Source organism: Giraffa tippelskirchi, chromosome 10 (genome assembly GCF_054371585.1).
Source record: "Giraffa tippelskirchi isolate mGirTip1 chromosome 10, T2T-mGirTip1v1.2.pri, whole genome shotgun sequence".
Lineage (NCBI taxonomy): Eukaryota > Metazoa > Chordata > Mammalia > Artiodactyla > Giraffidae > Giraffa > Giraffa tippelskirchi.
In genome coordinates this window covers 56,357,651-56,384,990 of record NC_137284.1, presented here as the reverse complement: position 1 = coordinate 56,384,990, position 27,340 = coordinate 56,357,651, and the positions used below count along the sequence as shown (strand labels likewise).

Below are 27,340 nucleotides of genomic sequence, written 5' to 3'. Positions count from 1 at the left end.
TCAGCACCGTCAGCGGAGGCTGGCTCGGGGGGGGCTGCAGGCCTGCTCTGCGCTATTGTGCCTGGCTTCGGCTCAGCATGACTCAACGCAGACAATATAGCACAGCGAGAGCGCCGGGGATGAACAGTAAATACGAAGCCTGGGATTTTTTTTTTTTTTAATCTTGTCAGTTTTCTCCTGATTTGTGTCCTTTATCCCAGCCCCCTCTGCTGTATAAGCTCCTCAAAGCTAATGCCCATAACGCCACCACCCACTGGTAGCAGCAGGCTACTGGACCACGACGGGGCCTCGTGGCAGAGCTTTCACAATGCCCGCCATTCTTCAGCGACCGGGACGTGTTAACCTAAGTGGCACCGGGTTGCTCCAACACCTTCCCCTCTGGTTTCTCTTTCCTCTGGGGACCAACAGCAAGTGGAGGAGCGCCGCCCCCTGACTCGCACCGCTTGCCTCAAGGAGCCTACATCACATGCTCCCACCTGGCCGAGCTGGAACCGCCCCTCTCCCCTCCGCACCTGCTGAAAAAGCACAGGCAGACACTGGGCAATTATGGAGCTGAAAGGTGATCGTCGTCTCTACTGCTCCATTTTAAAAGTTAGAACTATTTCTCACAGCCATTTCTTTGGCCTCCTGTAGATCCCAGCTCTCCACCTGCTCGTGGGATTACATCACCCCAGGTACGCAGCGGAGCCCCGCCCCGCTCCCAGGCACTGGGAATGACGTCAGCAATGGGCATCTATCTGCTCTCCTGTCAGTCACCAACGTGGGATGATGGCGTACGTTTTGCTCCCTTGAAACAGCCGCAAGGAACATGTTATTGTTCCGACCCTTGTACAGCTCTCATCAGTTTCCAAGGTCACTCGTGGCTCCCATTTAACTAAGGAATGTGCCTATTATCTCAACCATGGCTAGCATGAAGTCTGCCTCTACGCCAGGGATCCCCAACCCTCCCCCCAAGCAAGCCCGTGACCTGTTAGGAACCCCACCACAGCAGGTGAGTGGTGGGTGAGCTGATCAAAGCTTCATCTGCGCCTCTCCATCGCTCCCCATCACTGGCATTACCACCTGAACCATCTTGTTTCCCGCCCACCCCCCGCCCCAATCCCACCGCCCCCATTCATGGAAAAAAATTGTCTTCCATGAGACCGGTCCCTGGTGCCAAAAAGGCTGGGGACTGCAGCTCTACACCCTCCCCGTCTCAGAACCCACTGCGGAGGCCGGAACTGTGTGGCCGTGCCTTTGACATAGATGACTTGCTGCTTCAGGGAAACAGCAGGGGTAGTTGAGGGCTGGAGATGCAGTGCTCTCATGCTCTTGAGGCATGCAATTCACATCAGCTGAGAATACTCAGGTTTGGGTCTGTGACAGTGTCAGCTTGTGGGGGCTTATAAACTGTAACATCACAGGAGTTATCGGAAAGGAGCAAGGGAAGGGATGCCTGAAGTACCTGCTGCTGGTGGGCGAGAGTCTGCTCAGGGGGAGAAAGCCAGGGGTCCAGCTCCTCTTAACATGAGATAGGAATTTTGATATTTTCTCTTCAAGGAGAAACATTTAAAAATCGCCCAACTGCATATCTAGAAGTTGATGACTCTATCTGGTATGAACTTTATTATCAATTCATGGGGATTTGTTTGGGGTTATGAAGATCCAACAAGAAAGAAGAGGTGGTGATAGAGATGAGACTGGCCTCCCCAGGTGGCACTGTCCATCCCAGTGCAGCGCCCAGCAGTGCTGGGTCAGGTGCGGGCGCCCGCTCTGCAGGGTTCAGAGAAGTGTGCTCAGTTCCAAAAACAGTAATGCCTCTGACAGAATGTCAGCACGTTCAGGCTTTGATTTGTATTCAATGGAGGGTAACCTATTCACCTTTCTCCTTTGCCTTTGTCATTCCTAAAGGAAATCAACCCTGAATATTCATTGGAAGGACTGATGCTAAAGCTGAAGCCCCAGTACTTTGGCCACCTGATGCGAACAGCCAACTTGTTGGAAAAGACCTTGATGCTGGGAAAGACCGAGGGCAGGAGGAGAAGGAATCAACCAAGGGTGAGATGGCATCACCAATTCAATGGACATGAGTTTGAGCAAACCAAGCAAAGGCAGAGTTTAACAGGTACCTGGAACATCCCAGCTAACTCACTCCTTTGCACATCCAAAAGCATTGTGTACTTGGTCTCTTATTTGCACTATTTTTTTTTCTTCTTTTTCCCCCTCTTTTTTTTTTGGCCACACTGTGGCTTGTGGGATCTTAGTTCACCAGTCAGGGATTGAACCTGGGCCCTCTGAATTGGAAGCTGGGAGCCTTAACCACTGACTGCCAGGGATGTCCCTATACTCTTTAAGCATGGTTGTGTCTAAGAGTTTTTAAGATGTTTCTCTGATGGAATATAAGGTGTTATTTGATACTCATCTAGAAGATGTACCAAGAAAATGTACAGAGATTCTGCTATACTTTATTCCATATCATGTTACAGAGAACAACAGTGACAGCTGACAAACCATTACGTCTTTCATAATACAGACAAATTACAATTGGTAACAAATATGCAACATGTGTTATTCCATTCTTCTTTACTATGTGTCATTTTGAAGGATGATCATTTTCTGAATGATGCTAGCTCATTCCTTAGGTACCAACCGCCTTTTAGAAAGTACACGTTTCAGTGTATCATATAAAAAAAAAAAAGATAAAAGAAAAATTTAAAAAATCCACTCCCAACTAGAGAATTTAGATTTCATATGTACCTCTAAAATATGCTGCTATAGGAGGAGATTGCTTATTTTGATTTGATTTTGTTTGGTTTGGTTTTTGGTGTCTGAGAAAATTGCAAGGCAGTAGCATATATGGTTTCCTCTGCCTACAAGCTGGTAAGGGAGATGGAAGTTCTATGCAATTATGCAGCATATTCCTATGTATAAGGGGCAGGCAATAATCTACCCCAGTATGTACAGCCTAAACATCCTCTTATATAACAAAGATTACAAAACCAGTAATATTCACAAATGATTATCTTGTGTAGACTCATTAACTAAGGTATTGATTACACTGGCTATCATGTACACACTGAGGAAAGGATACCAAGAGACCGTGGTTTCTCTGCAAGCTTGGAGGCTCCTCAGGGAACTCTTCTTGTCACTCTTGGGAGGTAGAAATAGCTTCTCGTCCTTGTGTCACTGGATGGAGAGCCATTCCCACCTTATACCTCTGTTTTTTTTTTTCTGAGTACTGCAAGCATTTTTTTTTCCATGTCCTGTGTATCTCGTATTTTTAAGTCACCCAAACTCTTCCTTCAAGACAATGGAAACGAAGTCCCAGGTTTCCTTTCAGAGCACTGTGTGTGCAGGCATGTCATGGATATAGCTACCATGCTAACATGTTCTAACTATTCCAGCTGTTTGAACTGAAGCTACTCCTTCATATAAAAATATCTCACAAAACATTCCAGTGCTTTCTCAACAGAATAATAAATCTGCTCATGAACACAGTCTGGAGTGATTTTCATGGCTGTCCTCAATGAGAGGAGGGGGAAAAAAAAGGAAAAGGTAGTTGCAAGTGGGAGAGGAAAGAGAAGGAAACTTTGGATGTCTTGAACCAATGGCAAGCAAGGGGAACCAGAAATCTCCTAAATGAGACCCTTCTGAAACACATGTCACTGTAATAAAACATATTCCTTCTACTGAGAAGTATTACATTTCATTTTGCAAGAGAAACTGCCAGTGATAGGGTCATAGATCTGTGAATAACAACATTTCCAACTGAAGTCTTTAAACATTAAATATTTTCAAATTAGAAAGCTCATTATTAGCAAGACTTCATCATCAGTTGCCCTTGGTTTAAACGTCATTAAGTACAAAAGCTGTGCCTCTCCCCACAAATGAATAATTCAAACGAATCACAGGAAAGACTGTTTTCTGATTGCAGGTAAAGTTTTCTTTCCATGTTTACTTTAAGAAATCCTAATGTAAATACATCAAAATACCTCTGCAGACTTCCAAAGAGTTGGAATGTGTGAAAGAAGAATGGGAAGGAGTTCTAGGTGGTATACAGTAAACATTCTGACCTTGGATAACTTTTCTTCTCTTTAAAATCAACCAGTAAATGGCTTAGCACTTAGAAGCTTACAATGAATTCTACTTTGGGGGCAAGATGATTGTGACCTTAACATCTATACTCACATCCCATTCCAGGGAAAGTACCGTTTTAATGTCAAGAAATTCTGGGTCCGATTTCCGAAGTGTACTGGGTTTGACCACAGAAAAGCTTTTCCTTCACCTGACACTCAGGGAAAAGTCTTTGTCAAGCTGGCTGGTAATTCCTATTCTTGATTCTAGAAAGTGCGACTCTCCTCTCTTAACAGGAAATGTAAAACAAGGAACACGCCGGGATTTCCATACGAACTGGTGTCCTGAGGAGCTAGGTTTCATGCTCTAGATGAAACTTCCTAACTTCCCATTAGCCTCGGTGTTATTTGGCATCTGCAGCGAGGGCTGCCCCACCGGGAACAGACCTGTGCCCGGCAGCGCTCCCTGGATCAAAGTCCGCATGCGCAGTCCACATTTCTCGCCATGGCATATATTCGCCTTCTTCCTCCAAGGTCTCTCAACTTTTTAAACAAGGGAAGCCGGGCCTTTCTTTTTTCCCCCTTTTCCATCTTTAAAGCAAGACTCCTGCCTTGTTTCTAACACGTGCATCCATACAGTTATTCCTGGAGACCGTTTACGGTTAGGGTACCCAATGATGCCTTCCAATCAGCTTGGAATGTTTAAAAAAAAAATGTGGTTCAAAGGTGCTTTGGTGTAAATGAGCAAATTTCACACTCTGGACAACTTGTTAATCTGCTTTTTCAATGTTGACTAGTAAAGACGGTATTCGGGGCTCATCCAGAAGATATAATTCTTTTGCACTCACGATTTAAACGTTCTGTTCCTCACTTTTCACCATTTAGAAAATACAAAGCATAACAAAGTGGATGGAAAAAATAAGATGTTGACAAGACCCAGAAAACATGTAAAAAGTTACCTCAGTTTCCAGAGGTTCAAAGGGAAGCGATTTATCCCTGTCTTTGTTCTTAATGTTTCATATTTGTTTCTTCACTTCCAGCCTGCTCAGAGAACAGTCATGCTATGTGGCTTGAAAATGCTAAGCAGATTCTGATATCCCGAACCCGGGTCTCCCACATAGGAAGTCAGATGCTTTAACCTCTGAGCCACCAGGGAAGCCAATATATAAATGTGCAGTTCTTTCCGAGAAAAAAAAAAAAAAGCACATTTGCAAACGTTCTCAAAAAGGAAGAGACAAGTGGTGCTCCACCGCCAGAGACCAAGTTGTCAAGTCAGTCAGAGAACATGGGTTTGCTTCAGCTACAATTTTCCTTCCTGGTGGCTGCAAAATGTGCACTGCTCTCAGAGAAAAGACACATTGTTTTATGCCACTATGTGGCTTTCAAGTACAGACATTACTGAAGAAGTGTGAACACCGAGTGTGTTGCCTTAATGTATTTAAGACATGGCTGGTGAAAGCATAAAAACCTTTACAGAGACGCCGCGGTGCAGAGGAAAATCAAACAAAATCAAACACAAAAGACTGAAAAGAATACATGCCATGTATCAGTAAGCAAAACTTAATCTTCACATAGTTCTTGGAAATCACAAGGTATCCAAATGCGTGCAAGGTTTTAAATAAATTGTGGAGAAAACAGGGTCTTGCCAGCTTCAATTTTCTTCTAAGTGAAATCCACCCCAGGGGGTGAAAGGAAACTGATCCATGATTCCCTTTGTATTATTGGCCACTTCATTAATTTTTTTTTTCTCCTCAGAATGATGACAACTTAATCCTGGAAGGAGGAAAAGAGAAAAACTGTTATATGTTAAAAAACAAAACAAACAAATCTTACATCATTCTTTTTGCAAAATTACACAAGACATCGAAAGTGGTCAGGCCAAAGCAAGCCTGTCCATTTTTTTTTTTCCCATGGCTACCTTGAGCATTCTCTTTAGCCAAGACAGTTCTTATAATACGATAAACAAATGTTTTGACTGCATTTTCTTCCATTAAAATAATTCAACTCCATGAATTTAAATGGTCTAACCTCCTCTTGGAGTATTTAGAGAAAAAGAAATTCAGCAAATCTCCTTCCCCAAGTCATTAGCACTAACACTGGTCTTAATTAAGTGCCCGTGGCATCATACAGATCATTAAAAGGGCAGATCATATTCATTTTTTGGACATGAAATAGAAAAACGGATCACATTCTTTTTTTTTTTTTTAAATCCAGTTGCATATAATTCTCCGGTGCTGACTATCAGACCTAGTTTCAGCAGAATGAAAATTGGCCAGCATGACCTGAATTGCCAGGCTCTTCCCACCATCCTGCATACAACTGTGGGTTTCCAGTGATGCCTGCTTAAATTCGGTAACTACTTCTGAACGGAATGTGAACCATTCCAGAAGAAAGGAGGAATGTTCACTCTGCTTCTCTCTCTGTTTCTTTTTGGCCCTTCAGCATTTTCACTGAGTTTCTAGGGTAGGAAAAGAATGTCTTGCTAGGAAGGGTGAAAAGAAATGCTGCCAAGGTCAAGGTACACAGCCGAGAGATCCGATCCATCAGCTCCATGGAAGCCCAGGACCAACTCATTATCTCAGTATAGAAGCTGGAGGTCACCGAGGCCTGGTCAGGCCTGCTCGTCCCCTTCCACAGTACCACACAGTCATCTTCCTGGGTAGATGGGACCCCATGGCCCCTGTTGAGACCTCACAGCACAGTTGCCCTACAGCTGCCCTTGGAGGCTGTGCTGCCAAGCATGTCATCCTGAATGGCATGGGCTTGACCAAGGAAGCAGAAAGCTCCCATCTGACAGTGAAGGACCATTAAAATAGTATCCTTTCCACCCTCTACTCATCCCCCTCCCCCCACCTACTATGAGGATTTTTAAAAGGTTAACTTTCCACCTTGTTGTAAAAATTGACATGAAATTCCATATAACACAAAATTAACCATCTTAAAAGTATACAATCCCTGAGTTGGGAAGATCCCGTGGAGAAGGATATGGCAACTCATTCCAGTATTCTTGCCTGGAAAATCCCATGGACAGAGGAGCCTGGTAGGCTACAGTCCATGAGGCTGCAAAGAGTTGGACACAACGGAGCGACTGAGCGCGCAGGCAAAGCATGTAAATAACTGCCACTTAGTGCATTCGCAACGTTGTATGACCATCACCTCTATTTAATTCCAAAACATTTCTGTCACCCCCAAAGGATATCTTATATTCTTTACTTATATTTCTTGTATCCTTTACTCCCATTCTTCCCTTGCCCCAGCCTCTGGCAGCAACGAATCTACTTTCTGTCTCTACATATTTACCTATTCTGGAAATTCATGTAAATAGAATCATACAATATGCGGTGTCTGGTTTCTTTCACGTAACATAATGTTTCTAAAGTTCACCCATGTTGTAGCTTGTGCCAGTATCTCATTCTTTTTTGTGGCTGAATAATATTCCATTATATGAATATAAGACATTATGTTTATCGATTCATGAATTGATGTATATTTGGGTTACTTTCACCTTTTGGCTATTGTGAATAGTGCTGCTATGAACATGCATGTACAAATATTTGTTTGACTACCTGTTTTCAATTCTTTTGGGTAATAATTAGAAGTGGAATTGCTGGGCCATACAGTAATTCTGTTTAGCTCTTTGAGGAACTGGCAAATCATTTTCCACAGTGGCTGTAACATTTTATAATCCCACCATAAATATACAAAGGTTCTAATTTCTCCACACCCTTGCTAACATTTGGTACTTTCTGTTTTTTTGTGTTTGCTTTTTCTTAATTATAGAAAAACTAGTGGATGTGAACTGGTATCTCATTGTGATTTTGATTTGCATTCCCCTTATGATTGGTAGTGTTTAACACCTTTTCATGTACTTGTTCGGAGAAGGCAGTGGCACCCCACTCCAGTACTCTTGCCTGGAAAATCCAATGGACGGAGGAGCCTGGTAGGCTACAGTCCATGGGGTCGCTAAGAGTCAGACACGACTGAGCAACTTGACTTTCACTTTTCCCTTTCATGCACTGGAGAAGGAAATGGCAACCCACTCCAGTATTCTTGCCTGGATAATCCCAAGGACGGGGGAGCCTGGTGGGCTGCTGTCTATGGGGTCGCACAGAGTCAGACACGACTGGAGAGACTTAGCAGCAGCAGCAGCAGCAGCAGCATGTACTTGTTGACCATCTGTATATTTCATTTGAAGAAATATCTATTCAAGTCCTTCACCCATTTTTAAATTGGGTTGTTTGTTGTTGAGTTATAGGAGTTTTTTTTTTTGTTAATATATTTTGGATAGTAATCTCTTGATTTGCAAATGTATACTCCCATTCTGTGGGCTGCCTTTTCATTGTATTGATAGTGTCCTTTGATGTACAAACATTTTAATTTTGATAACGTCCACCTTATCCATTTTTTTTTCTTTGTTGCTTGTGGTTTTGTAGTGTGTAAGGAAAGTTATGCCCAACCTAGACAGTATATTGAAAAGCAGAGACATGACTTTGTCAGCAAAGGTCTGTCTAGTCAAGGCTATGGTTTTTCCAGTCGTCATGTATGGATGTGAGAGTTGGACTATAAAGAAAGCTGAGCGCAGAAGAATTGATGCTTTGAACTGTGGTGTTGGAGAAGAATCTTGAGAGTCCCTTGGATTTCAAGGAGATCCAGCCAGTCCATCCTAAAGGAAATCAGTCCTGAATATTCATTGGAAGGACTGATACTGAAGCTGAAACTTCAGTACTTTGGCCACCTGATGCAAAGAGCTGACTTGTTTGAAAAGACCCTGATGCTGGGAAAGATTGAGGGCAGGAGGAGAAGGGGACGACAGAGGATGAGATGGTTGGATGGTATCACTGACTCAATGGACGTGGGTTTGGGTGGACTCCGGGAGTTGGTGATGGACAGGGAGGCCTGGCGTGCTGCAGTCCAAGGGGTCACAAAGAGTCGGACACGACTGAACTGAATTGAACTGAGTGACTCAGTTGTGTCAAACTCTTTGTGACTGCATGGAATGTAGCCTGCCAGGCTCTTCTATTCATGGAATTCTCCAGGCAAGAATAATAGACTGAGTTGCCATTCCCTTCTCCAGGGGATCTTCCTGACCCAGGGATTGAACCCAGGTCTCCTGCACTGCAGGCAGATTCTTTACCATCTGAGCCACCTGAGAAGTCCATGTCATACCTAAAAATCCATTGTCAAATCTAAGGTCATGAAGATTCACCCCTATTGTTTTCTTCTAAGAGATGCCAGTTCTTCCAGGAGGCCTGCCCACCCTGGCCAAACAGGAGTTGGGCTTTGTCCTGACATCTGCTTGCCAAGACAGAGTTCCAACAGCCACACCCAGGTGAAGTAGTCATTACCTGGCTCTCCTCCACTCCACCACTTTTATTGGCAGAATGCAGACCTGGCTCCAACCTGACCTTCTGAACTAGAGAGTTCATGCAGTGCTCCTGAGATGTGGGGGCATTTACTGTGGGGGAGCGCCTAGGGTAGCAGGTGGCTTCACTGTGTTTCTGATTAGGCTTGGTTTTGTTGGCCATCATGTCCCTAGAGCATAGCCCAGATCCAGCTCAGGCCCTCAGTGAACAGCTGTGGTTTGAACAGGAAGGAGAAAGGTAGAATTGGAGAACCTGGGAGTAGAATACGTTCTCAGATGTTAAAACTCCCCCTGGCTTGGTGATGGAGGGCAAATGCCGTGCCTGTGCTGTTGCTGAAAGATCTAAGGGCTGAGAACAGAGCAGGCCATTTCCAGATACAGTGCCAGCTGAGAAGCGTGGGTCCAATGAACACCTGCCTATAGGCTGAACTTTTTTTTTTTTTTAACTCCACGACATTCTATTTGAAAGAAAGAAATGATTTGATTTTCAGTATATTTGACTTTGGGCTTCCCAGGTGGCTGGAGTGCTAAAGAACCCACCTGCCAATGCAGGAGATGTAAGAGATGCGAGTTCGATCCCCGGGTCAGGAAAATCTCCTGGAGGAGGGCATGGTAACCCACTCTAGTATTCTTGCCTGGGAAATCCCATAGACAGAGAAGCCTGGCGGACTACAACCCATGGGGTTTCTAAAGAGTCAGATATGACTGAAGTGACTTAGTATGCACACATATTTGATTTCAGGTAACCACAAATTGTCACCATTGTCCATAGCATGTAACTATCCTATTGGACTGATTTAAGACACACATTGATTGTGTGTGTCCTTGCCTTTGCCCTGATTCTTTGGCCGTAACCTCTAGGAGAATCCTGTGGACCTAACCCAGAGCATAAGCAGAGTTGGGGAATAAAGGATAAACATAATTGTAATTGGATAGTAGGTGGTGAAAACAGTGATCGTGAAAAGTCTAATACTTAGGTTGAGGCTCAGACATTCAATGGAAGGAGCCAATAATATGAAAAGAAGGGAGGGGCCCGTGAGAGCTAGACTCTTTCCCATCTCTGTAAGAAGTTGAGCCCAAATTGTGCCTGCTTCGCTGCCTGATACTGTTCACCAGCAGCGAGATGTCCATTCTTTATCCTTGGGCAGCATCAGCATCCATTTCAGTTTTCAAGGACTGCATATAAGGTAGAAAAATTCCTTAAAGTCTAAATGTAATCATGCATTTGACAGGTGGGGATAGAGACGAAGGAGAGATGGCACACCACATTCACAGGGAAGCAAGGTATAATAGCAAAATCCTGCCCTTACATTTACTCAGGAGATTATTAAAATGCACTGCACACACAATAAAAATGAAACTGAATATCAATTATAGGCTCAACTATATGCACATCAACTCCGAGGTCTAGAAACCACAGGATTAACAGATGCCATTGGTATCCTGCTTTCTGTTTTCACAATGTTCTTTCTCTAGAAACGAATGTTTTAAAGTGGAAATTGAATTTTATTGATAAAATCCTTATTCAGAAATATCTACATAGAACTTCTTGGCTATAAATATTAATTAATTGGATCCCTGGTACCCATAATGCAACTTCGCTCTGACCCATGTGCCCTATGAACTAGATATTTTTTGGATTCAATTTTCTTAAAACCAACTGTCAGCGTCATGTGATGGAAGAGATGAAAAATGAAAATGAGCAGCCCCGCTGTGCAGGTGGGTGACCTGTGGGAGAGAGTCTGCCTGGTAGGGTTTTTACACGAACCATCAGACACAGACCAATTGATTAGATCATCTCATACCCGCCACCAACTAGGCTCAAGAGACTAATTAGAGAGAGTACTGCCTGCGCAGGCACCCCATTGACACCTAATTTGCTCAGCCAAAGCCTTTGGGGAAAATGTATTATCTCTGCAGCCGCACTTCATGCATTTCTGATTTGAGGCATAAGCAAGGAGCGCTTCATCACTCTTTTGAGCAAACTGAATGTAGAAGCCCTTAAGTGTTCAATGCAAGCAAACAGACCCAAATTAAAAACGGGCCAGGCTCTTTCTAATTCCCTCTGTGCTCCCTGTTAAATCTCTGTGTGTACACACACACACACACGCACGCACGCACGCACGCAGTTTACATGCTGGCGGGGCAACACAGCCCAAGGAGCCCAGCTCAGGGTGCTTGCATCAGATGGTCTTTCACTGGCCTCTTTACCTACTCGAAGGTTCTGTGTTTGTTTTATTTTTTTTTAACCCTGCTGCACTGCCCTTCCACAAAGTATTCCTTTTTTCTACAGGAAGGCTCTGGCCCCTTTCCCTCCCCACAGCTCTCTCTCTCTAAGCCTCACTGGAGAGAAGTGAGTATTTTTCCTCCAAATTAAAACAACTGTAGGTTTTCCTTTCATCCCCTAAATTGTGAAGGGGATATTCACCAGGATGTATGTGAAGCTGCAGGGTAATCCACTCATTTCTATCTGAGGGAATTCTTTGTAAAGATGCCTAACAGAAAGGGAAGAAATGTGATAGGAAACTACCTTGTGGTAGCAAAGATAGTACAGAATTATAAAATAGTTAACCTCCCTTCAAGAAAACCAGTGTATACTATTTGACCACCTTTATCTTTTATCTATTTCTAATCTAGAATAAAACTAATTGCATCATTTCCTTCACTTCAAACGTAGAACCCAAAAGAGCAGCATATAAGGAGGAATTTAAAGATAGGTATATAGTTAATCACATGCTTATAAAAAGGAAATAAAAATGAAAAGTTCAGGCAATATGGGAAATATAGAGTATCTTTGTCCCAAATCTAGTGGCCAGAGGGAATGAATTTCCATAACGCTGGAATAAAAGAAAAAAAAAAAAAAGAAACAGAACCTGCTATGGTGTGTTCTAGAGTGGACTTAAAGATTTTATGCCTTTCCACTCACATACTGGATGAATTATTTTACCCATGTGTTCTGGTAAATTACAATTCTGTTTTGTGCAAAGTCACTTCAGTAGTATCCAACTCTTTGTGACCCCATGGACTGTAGCCCACCAGGCTCCTCTGTCCATGGGATTCTCCAGGCAAGAATACTAGAGTGGGTTGCCATTGCCTCCTCCAGGGGATCTTCCCGACCCAGGGATCGAACCCATGTCTCCTGTGTCTCCTGCCCTGCAGGTGAATTCTTTACCTGCTGAGCCACCAGGGAAGCCCCCTTGTAATTTTCACATTTATCTTATTCTTAAGAATTTGATGAACATTTGGGGGGATCAGGTTAGCTGTCTACTTTTGAAACCAGCATTCACAGTTGGCCTAAACTGGGCCTTCCAGTAGTCAGAGGACTCCAGAGGTCACTGGAGTGATTCTTTTTGAAGGCATATGGAGAGTGGTTGTAGGGGAGATGTTTGAAAATAGCTAAAAAATCAGTGCCTCAACAAACACACACAACCACCTACAGAATTTATTCTGACTTAGTAAAAAAAAAAAAAAAAAAAAAAAAAAAGGACCAGAAAGCTTTTCTTCCCCAAGTGCCATATTAATAAGATTCACATGAAAAATACCCAGGGGAAAAAAGAAAAACAAACCAAAAACCCACCAGGCTGTGCCATTTTGAATTTGATTTTGCTTAAAATACTAAACTGAAATAATCAAATTAATCTTTTGTACCTAATTAATCTTCCAGCAGAGTTTGCTACTGTAGAAAATTAAGTCCACAAATAAGGTTGCTAAACCCCAAGCACTGAGGCAACTATGAACCTCTCTGAAGTAAAAATATCATGTATATATACAAATATACACATATGTGACACATGAACTCAGTTGTATTTATAAAACATATACACTCAAATTTTACCCTGTAGATTTTATAGGAATGTTGGACTCAAAATGATATGTTTTAAACTTGACACAGATTTCCAAAAATCTAGGGACAGCTTAATTTGTTCTTTTTTTTTTTTTTTGGTGAGTTTAATTATGCTGTGACTTGGCTAGAAATATAGGGTGTTTTTGAGAACATCTGAAATCAGTGATTTCCAGTGACTCTGACATTGCACTGAAGCTGCTTGGGGGGTGGGGTGGTGGGGAGAAATGGTATGAAACAGAAGGAAGAAGAAAATTAGTCAAACCCACTTCTGTAACTTATTTCTGATTTGTGATAATCCCCGCAATACTCCTCAGAAAAGAACGCATCTTTGAGACTAACAAAAGAATATTAATTAAAATGAATGTAGAGATAGCTGGGCTTTGTTTTAAGCTTAACAGAAGGTCCATCACTCAAAATAGCCTAAATCCTTTAAGTTGAAAGCTGTTTGGTAACATCCATATGGATGCACAATGCACTAATTGCAGCGACTTTGCACATTTTAAGCTTCTTGCCAAAGTGGTGATTTTAATTAAAAATTTTTAGGCAAAGCTTTAAGTCTAACATTTCAAAACAAAGCATTTCTTGTATAGGGAGACTGACTTAACATATCATTTTAATAATCATCATTATCAACAAACATTTATTGAAATCCTCATTAAAGACCAGGCATTATATGATATGTAATTAGCCGAGATTGAAAAGAATCTCTAGTTTAATGGTGTGACTGCTTATTAAATCAGATTTATGTAAATGTGAAACACTAGTCGTATTTTTGACACATGTGGATTAAAGGACAGCAATCCTGGGAGTACGTCCTATCTCAGTAAAGGCAAAAAGTGTGCAGGAGAAGTGCTGAGGTCTTCGAGAGTCACCAAGGCATATTTTAATCTTTAAAAAATTCATATATATATTCAATCATACATAATCGTAAATACATAAAAATCATATATATAATCATATACACATATGCCATAGGTTGGAAATAGCTCATAGAAATACTTTTAATGACAAAGTTAAGAGTAAGAAAGTCTTCACCAAAGTGGCTTATTCATTTTTTTAAGATGTTTTTGGTGTGAATGATTTTTTTAAAAAGTCTTTAATTCTGCTTAGAATATTGCAATTTGTTTAATTTAATTTTGTTACAATATTAATTTTATAATGACTCACTACAAATATTTTAATTATAAAATTTAACTTTGTTACAATATTGCTTCTGTCTTATGTTTTGTTTTTTTGGACACAAGGCATGTAGGATATTAGTTCCCTGACCAGGGATCGAACCTGCACCCCCTGCATTGGAGGGGAAGTCTCACACCCTGGACCACCAGACAAGTCTCACTGGGGCTTATTCTTTTCAAGGATTTCATTTGTGAAGCTTTATTTGCTCAGCATACCTTTATAATTGACTGGTTCCAAGTGGGTGTAAGTTAATTAAACAGAATTCTGACCCCTTCACCTTCCTTATACATTACAGTCCTACTAAACTATATTTAAATAAACCGAAGTCATGTAACCCAGCAGTGTGTGCATTTTTTACAACTTAAAACACACACACAAATCTCATAAAACCACTTCTAAGTATTTAGCAGTCAGAGGAACACGAGGGTTCATGTCTGACTTTAATTAAAAGATCTGAAAGGAGATGTGACTTCATTTTGGGTGGATTTTTTTTTCTTTCAAATCAAAAGCTGTCTAGTTATTACTGTCCAAAGTGTTGAAGCACAAGAAAATTTCATGCTAAAGGTTTTTTTTGAATTCAATATATATGATCACCTACAATTTGAATCTGTCTCATGAATCATCTTTCAGCAGAAATCTGCAAAGCTAAAATGTATTTATAGATCACACTTGGTTGGTAAATAGAGAACAATGTCAGCATAAACCAGAAGTCGTGTTGGTTCATGCGAGCGAGTTCCTGCCAGTCTTACAGTTTTGAGCTACTAAAGTCACAGCAGCCATTGTGCAAGAGAAATAAACAGAGTTGCGTGCAAGCTCAAGGGGTCTACAGTACTATACATGCTGTCCATTTTCATCCTGGCTTGCTTTGGCCGCACTTGGTATTGTTTATTGTACAGTTCTCTTGGGTCTCTGCACATTTTGCCCTTTCAATCCAAATTTGGCAGCCTCAATCCTTCTACCAAACTTCTTTCACCTGTAAACTATGCTAGCATTTTGAGTAGTTTTTTTTATGGCTCTTGTGAGTGCTATGTGCTATAGACTGAATGTCTGTATCCCCCCTCAAATTCATAGGTTGAAACCTAAGCTCCAGTGTGATGGTATTTCACATGGAGTCCATGTGAATGGGATTAGTGCCCTTATATAGAGATTCCGGGCTTCCCTGGTGGCTCAGAGGTAAAGAATTTGCCTGCCAAAGCAGGAGATGCAAGAGATGTGGGTTTGATACCTGGCTCAGAAGATCCTCTGGAGGAGGAAATGGCAACCTCCTCTAGGAAATACTATGGGCTATGGGCCACAGTCCATGGGGTTGCAAAGAGTTGTACACTACTTAGCAACTCAACAGCGTAAGAGATCCCAGAGAGCTCTCTTGTCACTTCTGTCAAGCTGAGGACCCAGCAAGGAGGAGGAGGAGGGTCCTCACTAGACACCAGATCTGCTGGTGCCTAGACTTTGGACATCCAAGCCTCAAAAACTGTGAGAAAGAAATTTCTGTTGTTTAGAAATCACCGTGTCTATGGCATTCTGTTATAGCAGTTCAAACATACTAAAACACTATGTTGAATACTTTCTGAGTGTTTTGCACCTTACTCTCTTTCTCCCCATAAACTGCACAATTTTTACTGTGGCAGTTTGCTAAACACAGGTAGGAACACATATGTCCTATTATAAGAAAAACGTCTATTCTTGAGGGGCACAATCTGATACTGTCACAAAGTAGACATGACCACAACACATCATTTCCACCAGGAAATGTCTGCTGACAGCGAGGACAGTCCAACATGGTCACATGAGGGATTCAGACGCTGGACACCCAGCTGAGCTCCCCACCAACTCTTTCCCGTGTTCACCATATGAACGGTGCTACTGAACAACACCCCACTGAGGGCTGATTGATGAAAGTTCAGAATCTATCCACATGCAAAGCCATCTGATAAGTGTGTGTGTCTGCCCACTCAGTTGTGTCCAACTCTTTGTGACTCCATGGATTATAGCCCACCAGGCTCCTCTGTCCACGGGATTTTCCAAGCGAGAATACTAGAGTGGGTTGCTATTTCCTTCTCCAGGGAATCTTCCCAACCCAGGGATCAATCCCATATCTCCTGTGTCTCCTGCATTGGCAGGTGAATTCTTTACCACTGAGCCACCTGGGAAGCCTCATCTGATATGTATGTCCCTCAAAATCATAATATGCTATTTTAAAGGATTTTGAGACTCATTATCCCATCATAGCAAGCTGCTGTATTTCTCTCCTACCGAAGATGAGTTCTGAGAATATGCAATAGATTTGGGACACGTATGTCATTATGAGAAATAAATAGCAACTTTTTGTGCACATGTAGCATTTCTGTGTATCTTCTCACTTAAAGAATGTGCCTGAAAAATAGTACCATAACCCTAAGAGGAGAACAGATTTTATAAACTGGGCTTTCAAAAAATTTCTGATCCTTTTAGTCACTGGTTTAGTGTCTCCTGACATACCAGCCACAGGAGGTATATTCCTAGTCTATGGACCCAGAGCATTCACTATAGGAACCACAGCCTTTACAGGAACTGGGATGGCCAATGTCCCACTCTGTCAGGACTGAGGGAGTTTCCAGGATTCGGGACTTCCAATTTTAAATCTGGGGTAAACCAGAGGGAGTTAGTCACCCTGAGAGGAACAACAGGATTGATATGTTGTTATTTCCAAGTTGATTATAAAAACAGAGCCAGCCAGCTTTGCACTTTATTGCATGAACTAAAATATGCTGATGTTCCAATCCCAAATTGTGAGTCACAAAAGTAAGACAAAGGCTCCATGTCAAGAATGGCAAAGGATCTGTTGAAAAGATGGTGGGAATTGAACCTACAGCCTTCTCTCCTCTCAACCCCTCAAAGGATTTGTCATTTATCTCTCTGAATCTGCATTTCAGGCTTTCCTCTGTGTTTTATTGACGCCACAGCAGATCACATTGTCTTCTAATGAGGTTGCTGAATTCAAGACCATTAACGTGCTCCTCACTGCAGTTCTCAGCTGCACTTCCAATAAATCCGTCTGTTTAAATTCACATATGCCTGTGTGGTGTTGCATGGAGGAGACGGCTAAGGCCACCACTCTCAAGTGACAAGAAGTGCAAACATCTTCTGAATCTTTGTGGCAAATGACACCACATTCACTGACCAGTGGCTGAGCCAAACCATCAGTTGGCCTGCCTACTTCAATTCAGGAGACACTTACTGAGCATCTATTTTTAAGGCAGTCCAGTGTTTAGCGGGGGAAGAGACTGTGACAAAGACTATTAAAGTGAGGTCCCAGGGCTGTTCTGAGGCTGGCATGAACTGGTTTGTGAGAGCCTGATGTTAACATTTTCAGGAATTGTGCAAGCTGTTATTAAACACAGTCACCCTTGAAATTGGCAATGGAAGGAGGTGTATTTACACCATGGGATACGGACAACTGACCAATCAGGGCTTTTCTACTCTTTCTGGGGAGAGGGCTGTTAAACATTACCAGCACCTCACTGCTGCCCTAGACCATTGCCAGGACAACAACAACCTCTCAGTCAGTGGAAAGTGAAAGTGTTATCCTAGAGGGACCAAGGCAGTGAGGAAGAAGTGGGCTTTGAAAGATGAATAAAAGTTTAGGTCTTCCCTGGTGGCTCAGTGGCAAAGAATCCGCCTGCCAATGCAGGAGATAGGGGTTTGATCCCTGATCCAGAGAGATTTCATGTGCCACAACACAACTAAGCCCATGCACCACAGCCACTGAGCTGGCTCTAGAGCCCGGGGAACTGTGGCCACTGAAGACCACATGCCCTAGAGCCAGTGGTCTTCAACAAGAGAATCTAGAAATATGGTGCTGATGAGCCCCGAAGAAGGCAATGGCACCCCACACCAGTACTCTTGCCTGGGAAACCCCATGGACGGAGGAGCCTGGTAGGCTGCAGCCCCTGGGGTCGCGAAGAGTCAGACAGGACTGAGCAACTTTACTTTCACTTTTCACTTTCATGCACTGGAGAAGGAAATGGCAACCCACTCCAATATTCTTGCCTGGAGAATCCCAGGGATGAAGGAGCCTGGTGGGCTGCCGTCTATGGGGTCGCACAGAGTCGGACATGACTGAAGTGACTTAGCAGCAGCAGAGGAAGGTATGGTGGAAGCTGGAGGAAAGGATTCCTTGCTTATGAAATAGTGGAAAATCTAGGAGTACTTTCACCAATAGTAACATGAAAAATGGGACTATGCTGGTGGTTCATATAGTAAAGACTCTGCCAGCAATGCAGGAGACCTGGGTTCCATCCCTGGGTCGAGAAGATCCCTGGAGAAAGAAATGGCAACCCACTCCAGTATTCTTGCGGAGGACAAGGAACCTGGCGTGCTGCAATCCATGGGGTCACAAAGAGTCAGTCACGACTTACTGCTGCTGCTGCAAGGCTATCATACTGTTATAAAGTAATTATCCTCCAATTAGAATAAATCAATATATAAAGGAGAGTAGCCCCTGCTTACCACAACTAAAGAAAAGCCCGCACAGCAATGAAGATCCAGCACAGCCAAAAATAAATACATAAAATTAGTTTTTAAAAATTGCAAAAAAGTTTAACATGTAGAAAGGGGGAAGGAAGGCAGTCTTGAATAGCCTAGCACGCTTTGGGATGCAATGAGTGGCCGGTGGGGCAGGCATGTATTTGGATGTCAGGAAATAGATGTGGGGAAGTGGGCAGGGCAAGTAAGGGTGGAATGGAGGGTCTTACATGTCCTGCTGAGGACTAGGGCTTTATTCTGTATGTAGGGAGGAGGTCTTGGAGGCTTTCTAGCAGGGGGGTCGCCACGCCTGTCCCCAACCCAAGGGCAGCTGTGTGCTACCCACAGGTGAGGTCTCAGCCGCCTCTGTGAGACTTAAGGGCAAACAGTTGTCTTTTTCAGGATGACATTGAATCAGATGATGCAGTAGGCTCACAAAGCGCTAGTATTTGTAGTACTTGATGTGGAAAGGTCTTATTCTCCCATGAGAAACATCCAGAGAGGCCCGGACTCTGGGTGATACAGAAACGAAGTTTCTTCGCAAGAACTGCATTTTTGAAATGTAGCCCATGGGGATAATCTGGACATTTTCAGGTACCAGAAAGATGCCTTAGGTCCTTGATAAATTGTCTATTCACTTGAGTGTCTGTATTTGTCTATATGTTCAAAAAGCAGAGGGGGAAATATGCACTAACTCTTAGTTTTACTACTATGCTGTCCTTTATAAGTCAAACATGATTTACTGTTTTTGATTAGCACACAACCTCAGACAGACTTCCAAACTGTGGTGTTTAGAATTCTGAAACACTGTCAAATCTTTTAAAGAGCAACTGCAATAAATTAGAAAACGTCATCACAGCACGCTTGTCTCGATTCACTGCGGTTACATGTCGTGGACTTGGGAGTTTCAGCTCATTGAAAATGTGAAGCCTGTAATGTCTGATGAATAAGACATTCACATCCACACAATTGGCTTCCTCCTGGTATAAAACAATTAAAGTGCCAACAGCTCAGTGGTTTGGTGGCAGGCCTGGGGTCAATCTCTCACTTCCATTGGCAACAGAGTTGGAGAATACAGTGACAAGAGCCAGCGCATACCAGGCTCATGGGATTAAGGGACGCTTCATGCCTTTTTAATGTCCACTTGTGGCTGACTGAAACAAAACACCCACGAAGTTAGGTGAACTGAGCTCTTATTGTGAGAGACAATGCAGTAGCCGGTTGCCTTGTCCCCCAAACCAGAATCCCACCCACAATGCGGTGAGTCAGGAACTGACATCTTCTCTTCCCCACCTGTGAGCGGGGGCACAACCTAGAAAGATCTGATTTCCTTTTCATGCAGATGCTAAAGAACAAAGTCATCCCTTGTCTGCGTTAGGCTGTTTGTTTTCCAGTCTGTTGGCATTAAAATTGCACTCCAAGCACCTATCACGTCTCACGATGCTCTAAGTCCTTTCCAAAAGATCTGACTTTGAACACTGGGGTCATTTGAAACAAAAAGAAAAAAAAAAACCAAAACAGATCTAGTGACTTAGTTGCTCATTGTCATGGGGGAAGAAATCACCACAGTTTTATCTGAAACATAATAATTAACTGTTGGGCTTCCCAGGTGGCTCAGTGGTAAAGAATCTGACCGTCAATGCAGGAGATGCAGGTTCGATCCTTGGATATGGAAGATCCCCTGGAGGAGGGCATCGCTACCCACTCCAGTATTCTTGCCTGGAGAATCCCATGGACCCAGAGGAGCCTGGCGGGCTATAGTTCATGGCGTCGCAAGAGTCGGACATGACTTAGCGACTAAGCAACAATGAAAACAACAATTACCTATAATGAATATTGCATGAAGCATACAAATGTAAAAACAAAGCAGCCTCGTCTGTTCCAATAAGCTCTTCTGGTTTTGTCCCATTTGTTTCATTTGCTCTCGATGCAGTGGCTTGGAGTGAGGGGTCACCCACAGTGAGCCACGGCCTGCTATGCTAAAATGGAAAAACTCTTGTATTTTAATTAGTAACTTCCCAAGTTTTAGTGCTAGAGTTTCTATGGTTCTCATGATCAATTATTAAGCATGTTGGTCCAAGCAAGATAATAAAACTACTCATGCCTGGATTAACATGGTAAAATTAAATCTCATCTTGTTTAGTACTCTCTTATTAGGAAAAAATTCTAACAGGTTGATTTTTAGAGACTGACGTATTCCTTGTAAAATGTAAAGAAGAACACGGAAAGTCTTTCATTCACTGAGGTGTAGTGTGTGAAAACTGTCAACATACTAGAGATGGGTGATTAAGATAAGATGTATCTGAAGTAGGTAGGTAGAAGGAAATTACTAAGATTAATGGTGTGAAATCAAGCAAAGAAATATTTAGAAAGACTAGAAAATAATTAATGGCAAGAGGAGCTTTGTGTTAGAACAAGCTCCAAAATAAAATTATGAAAAGATCTTACCAAATCTGGGGAAAAATAGGCAATAATGGTCACTGTTTGGAGAGCTGTCTTGCTAATACACACACAGATACATCATGGTAATTCCTCTTGACCAGGAATTCTTTGCACTTGAAATCTGAACATTTGTAGGTTTAATTCTATGTATTAAACAATTACCTCAAAACTGAACCAATCAATATCAAAGTTATAAAATCAATTTCCAGTCTCTCTTTCAACTCTTATTCTGTCTTATGTGTCATATAGAGAGTTGTATGTACTCTAAATATTATGATCATGTCTTTTCCCAACATTTTATTAAACTTTTCAAGAAAAACAAAATAATTATACAGTGAACATCTATATACCGACTACAAAGATTCTACAATTAATATTTTGATGCATTTGCTTTGTAACACATCTGTTCTTCTGTCTATGCTTTTATCCATCACTTCAGTTCAGTTCAGTCGCTCAGTCGTGTCCAACTCTTTGCGACCCCATGAATTGCAGTACGCCAGGCCTCTCTGTCCATCACCAACTCCCGGAGTCTACCCAAACCCATCTCCATCGAGTCGGTGATGCCATCCAACCATCTCATCCTCTGTCGTCCCCTTCTCCTCCCGCCCCCAATCCTACCCAGCATTAGGGTCTTTTCCAATGAGTCAACCCTTCGCATGAGGTGCCCAAAGTATTGGAGTTTCAGCTTCAACATCAGACCTTCCAATGAACACCCAGGATTAATCTCTTTTAGGATGGATTGATGGGATCTCCTTGCAGTCCAAGGGACTCTCAAGAGTCTTCTCCAACACCACAGTTCAAAAGCATCAATTCTTCGGTGCTCAGCTTTCTTCACCGTCCAACTCTCACATCCATACATGACCACTGGAAAAACCATAGCCTTGACTAGATGGACTTTTGTTGGCAAAGTAATGTCTCTGCTTTTAAATATGCTATCTAGGTTGGCCATAACCTTCCTTCCAAGGAGTAAGCGTCTTTTAATTTCATGGCTGCAATCACCATCAGCAGTGATTCTGGAGCCCAAAAAAATAAAGTCTGACACTGTTTCCACTGTTTCCCCATCTATTTCCCATGAAGTGATGGGACCAGATGCCATGATCTTAGTTTTCTGAACGTTGAGCTTTAAGCCAACTTTTTCACTCTCCGCTTTCACCTTCATCAAGAGGCTCTTTAGTTCTTCTTCACTTTCTGCCATAAGGGTGGTGTCATCTGCATATCTGAGGTTACTGATACTTCTCCCGGCAATCTTGATTCCAGCTTGTGTTTCTTCCAGCCCAGCGTTTCTCATGATGTACTCTGCATAGAAGTTAAATAAGCAGGGTGACAATATACAGCCTTGACGTACTCCTTTTCCTATTTGGAACCAGTCTGTTGTTCCATATCCAGTTCTAACTGTGGCTTCCTGACCTGCATACAGGTTTCTCAAGAGACAGGTCAGATGGTCTGGTATTCCCATCTCTTTCAGAATTTTCCACAGTTTATTGTGATCCACACAGTCAAAGGCTTTGGCATAGTCAATAAAGCAGAAATAGATGTTTTTCTGGAACTCTCTTGCTTTTTCGATGATCCAGTGGATATTGGCAATTTGATGTCTGGTTCCTCTGCCTTTTCTAAAACCAGCTTGAACATCTGGAAGTTCACGGTTCACGTATTGCTGAAGCTTGGCTTGGAGAATTTTGAACATTACTTTACTAGCATGTGAGATGAGTGCAATTGTGCGGTAGTCTGAGCATTCTTTGGCATTGCCTTTCTTTGGGATTGGAACGAAGACTGACCTCTTCCAGTCCTGTGGCCACTGCTGAGTTCTCCAGATTTGCTGGCATATCGAGTGCAGCACTTTCACAGCATCACCTTTGAGGATTTGAAATAGCTCAACTGGAATTCCATCACCTCCACTAGCTTTGTTCGTAGTGATGCTTTCTAAGGCCCACTTGACTTCACATTCCAGGATGTCTGGCTCTAGGTGAGTGATCACACCATCGTGATTATCTGGGTCGTGAAGATCTTTTTTGTACAGTTCTTCTGTGTATTCTTGCCACCTCTTCCTGATATCTTCTGCTTCTGTTAGGTCCATACCATTTCTGTCCTTTATTGACCCCATCTTTGCATGAAATGTTCCCTTGGTATCTCTAATTTTCTTGAAGAGATCTCTAGTCTTTCCCAATCTGTTGTTTTCCTCTATTTCTTTGCACTGATCGCTGAGGAAGGCTTTCTTATCTCTCCTTGCTATTCTTTGGAACTCTGCATTCAGATGGGAATATCTTTCCTTTTCTCCTTTGTTTTTTGCTTCTCTTCTCTTCCCAGCTATCTGTAAGGCCTCCTCAGACAGCCATTTTGCTTTTTTGCATTTCTTTTCCATGGGGATTTTCTTGATCCCTGTCTCCTGTACAATGTCACGAACCTCTGTCCATAGTTCATCAGGCACTCTGTCTATCAGGTCTAGACCCTTAAATCTATTTGTCACTTCCACTGTATACTCATAAGGGATTTGATCTAGGTCATACCTGAATGGTCTAGTGGTTTTCCCTACTTTCTTCAATTTAAGTCTGAATTTGGCAATAAGCAGTTCATGATCTGAGCCAGTCTGCTCCTGGTCTTGTTTTTGCTGACTGTATAGAGCTTCTCCATCTTTGGCTGCAAAGAATATAATCAACCTGATTTCGGTGTTGACCATCTGGTGATGTCCACGTGTAGAGTCTTCTCTTGTGTTGTTGGAATAGGGTGTTTGCTATGACCAGTGAGTTCTCGTGGCAAAACTCTATTAGCCCTTGTCCTGCTTCATTCTGTACTCCAAGGCCAAACTTGCCTGTTACGCCAGGTGTTTCTTGACTTCCTACTTTTGCATTCCAGTCCCCTATAATGAAAAGGACATCTTTTTTGGGTGTTAGTTCTAAAAGGTCTTGTAGGTCTTCATAGAATCGTTCAACTTCAGATTCTTCGGCATTACTCGTTGGGGCATAGACTTGGATTACCGTGATATTGAATGGTTTGCCTTGGAAACGAACGGAGATCATTCTGTCGTTTTTGAGATTGCATCCAAGTACTGCATTTCGGACTCTTTTGTTGACCATGATGGCTACTCCATTTCTTCTAAGGGATTCTTGCCCACGGTAGTAGATATAATGGTCATCTGAGTTAAATTCACCCATTCCAGTCCATCTTAGTTCGCTGATTCCTAGAATGTCGACGTTCAGTCTTGCCATCTCCTGTTTGACCACTTCCAATTTGCCTTGATTCATGGACCTAACCTTCCAGGTTCCTATGCAATATTGCTCTAGGCCGGGCCGGGGGCCGGGGGCGGCGGCCGACAGGGGCTAGGCCGGGCCGGGGGCCGGGGGCGGTGGCCGACAGGGCCTAGGCCGGGCCGGGGGCCGGGGGCGGTGGCCGACAGGGGCTAGGCTAGGCCGGGGGGCTGGGGGTGGCGGCCGGGGGCCGGGGGCTGCAGCCGACAGGGGCTAGGCCGGGACCCGGGGGCCGGGGGCGGCAGCCGACAGGGCCTAGGCCGGGCCGGGGCCGGGGGCCGGGGGCGGCGGCCGAGAGGGGCTAGACCGGGCCGGGGGGCCGGGGGCGGCGGCCGACAGAGGCTAGGCCGGGCCAGGGGGCCGGGGGCGGCGGCCGACAGGGGCTAGGGCGGGCCGGGGGGCCGGGGGCGGCGGCTGACAGGGGCTAGGCCGGGCCAGGGGCCGGGGGCGGCGGCCGACAGGGGCTAGGGCGGGCCGGGAGCCGGGGGCGGCGGCCGACAGGGTCTAGGCCGGACCGGGGGCCGAGGGTGGTGGCCTACAGGGCCTAGGCCGGGCCGGGGCGCGGGGGCCGGGAGCAGCGGCCGACAGGGGCTAGGACGGGCTGGGGGCCGGGGGCGGCGACCAGCAGAGCCTAGGCCGGGCCGGGGGCCGGGGGCGGCGGCCGACAGGGGCTAGGCAGGGCCGGGGGCCAGGGGCCGGGGGCCGGGGGTGGCGGCCGACAGGGAAAACTAGCTAATCGGATCACACGGACCACAGCCTTGTCTATCTCAGTGAAACTAAGCCATGCCGTGTGGGGCCACCCAAGACGGATGGGTCATGGTGGAGCTGTCTGACAGATTGTGGTCCACTGGAGAAGGGCATGGCAAACCACTTCAGTATTCTTGCCTTGAGAACCCCATGAACAGTATGAAAAGGCAAAAATATAGGACACTGAAAGATGAACTCCCCATGTCAGTAGGTGCCCAATATACTAATGGAGATCAGTGGAGAAATAACTCCAGAAAGAATGATGGGATGGAGCCAAAGGAAAAACGATCCATCACTTAACCTATCTTATTATTTTGATCCATTTCAAAGTTAAGTTGCCAGTATCAGTACCTTCACCCCTAATTATGCACAACATTAATTAGAGCCCATTATATACTTATGGTTTTAGGTAAATTTTGCCTATAGTGAAGAAGAAGAAGAAGTGAAGTCACTTAGTCGTGTCTGACTCTTTGCGACTCCATGGACTGTAGCTTGCCAGGCTCCTCAATCCATGAGATTTTCCAGACAAGAATACTGGAGTGGGTTGCTATTTCCTTCTCCAGGGGATCTTCCCGACCCAGGGATAGAACCCGGGTCTCCCACATTGCAGGCAGACTCTTTACTGTCTGAGCCACCAGGGACCGTTTTTTAACCTATAATAAAATGCACAAAGTTTGAGTACATTATTTGTTGAAGTTTTAGTGGTATTACACAGGAACTGCCACAGTGCTAGGTAATAGAGAAATCAGTTTCAATTTGGAATCTGAGAATATGGTTTTTCTTACTAAAAAAATTTATTTAATTGCATCCCTCTTTTTCTACTCTTACGAGCTCCTCAGTGGGCAAAACATATAAATACAACTACCAACAACAGAATAGGCACAGAACACTTAGACTGTGATATTTTTAAACTTTCTGAGTCACTGCCAACCCCGAGAAGCTCCAGAAAACTCCATCTACGTATATAACCATATGCAGGTTTTTTTCATACAATTTAAGTTGCCTGACAGACTGTCTGAATTCCATTCATAGACCCACGTGCTGCAGGTCAAGAACTTCAGGACTGGAAAGTCCAAATGTGGAGCATAAAATAGCAAGTCCACCACTGAGCTACAATTCTAGAGCGTATGCAGAAGGAATAAGTTTCCCTGAAAGTTAAGTACTTGAAGGTATAATTCATTCTGAAAAAGAGGCACAGACTATGGACACTCCTGTTTAGAGTGGGTAGAGGCTTACATGGGCTTCACAGGTGGCACGAATGGTAAAGAATCCACCTGCCAATGAAGGAGACTCAAGAGACGGGGGTTTGATCCCTGGGTTGGGAAGATCCCTTGGAGGAGTGAATGGCGAACCACTCCAGTATTCTTGTCTGAAGAATCCCATGGACAAAGGAGCCTGGCAGGCTACAGTCCGTGGGATCACAGAGTCAGACATGACTGAGCAACTGAGTGCGCATGTGCACACACACACACACACACACACACACACACACACACAGGCTTATGTAATTTCCTACACCCTCCCTAGATGATAAAAATAAAATCAACCAAACAAAAGCAAAATAAAAATCTCACCTAATCCACGCATCATGTTTCAAGAGGGGTGGACCCTGGTCCAGGTTATTTGATGAAGACAACTGCCAACAGGAGAAGCACAAATGGGTGTTGTGGACCCCTAAGTAGGCATCTAAGGAGGCGATCCTCAGAGGACGAGGGCTTTTCACAGCTTTACCGATGATGCTAACCTCTATCATCCCGATTAAGGTAAACACACTATCAGCCGAGATTTTGCAATTGTTCTCAATATGGCCACCCATGCTTTCCCCCTCTGAAAGGGTCACAGACAGCTCATCTGAGCTGCTGAGGAGGATATACTGGGTCTCTAGTCCCCGTGACAACCTTCAAGGCAGGCATTTTTATTTTATCTTTCAGATAAGAAAGCTGAAGCTCAGAAATACATGCTGGAAAAG

The 27,340-nt window shown here is 43.7% G+C and overlaps 1 protein-coding gene across 12 annotated transcripts in view; it reads right to left on the bottom strand.

Annotated features, from left to right (window-relative positions):
* Window positions 1-2,424: 2,424 nt before the first annotated feature.
* The window catches only part of CDK14 (cyclin dependent kinase 14), a 642,291-nt gene continuing 617,375 nt past the window's right edge, over window positions 2,425-27,340 (bottom strand). For all 12 annotated transcript variants that reach the window (XR_014066045.1, XR_014066046.1, XR_014066047.1 and 9 more), the window contains one exon: window positions 2,425-5,825. The gene's annotated coding sequence lies outside the window, so the exon portion shown is untranslated. The remainder of the gene's footprint in view (window positions 5,826-27,340) is intronic.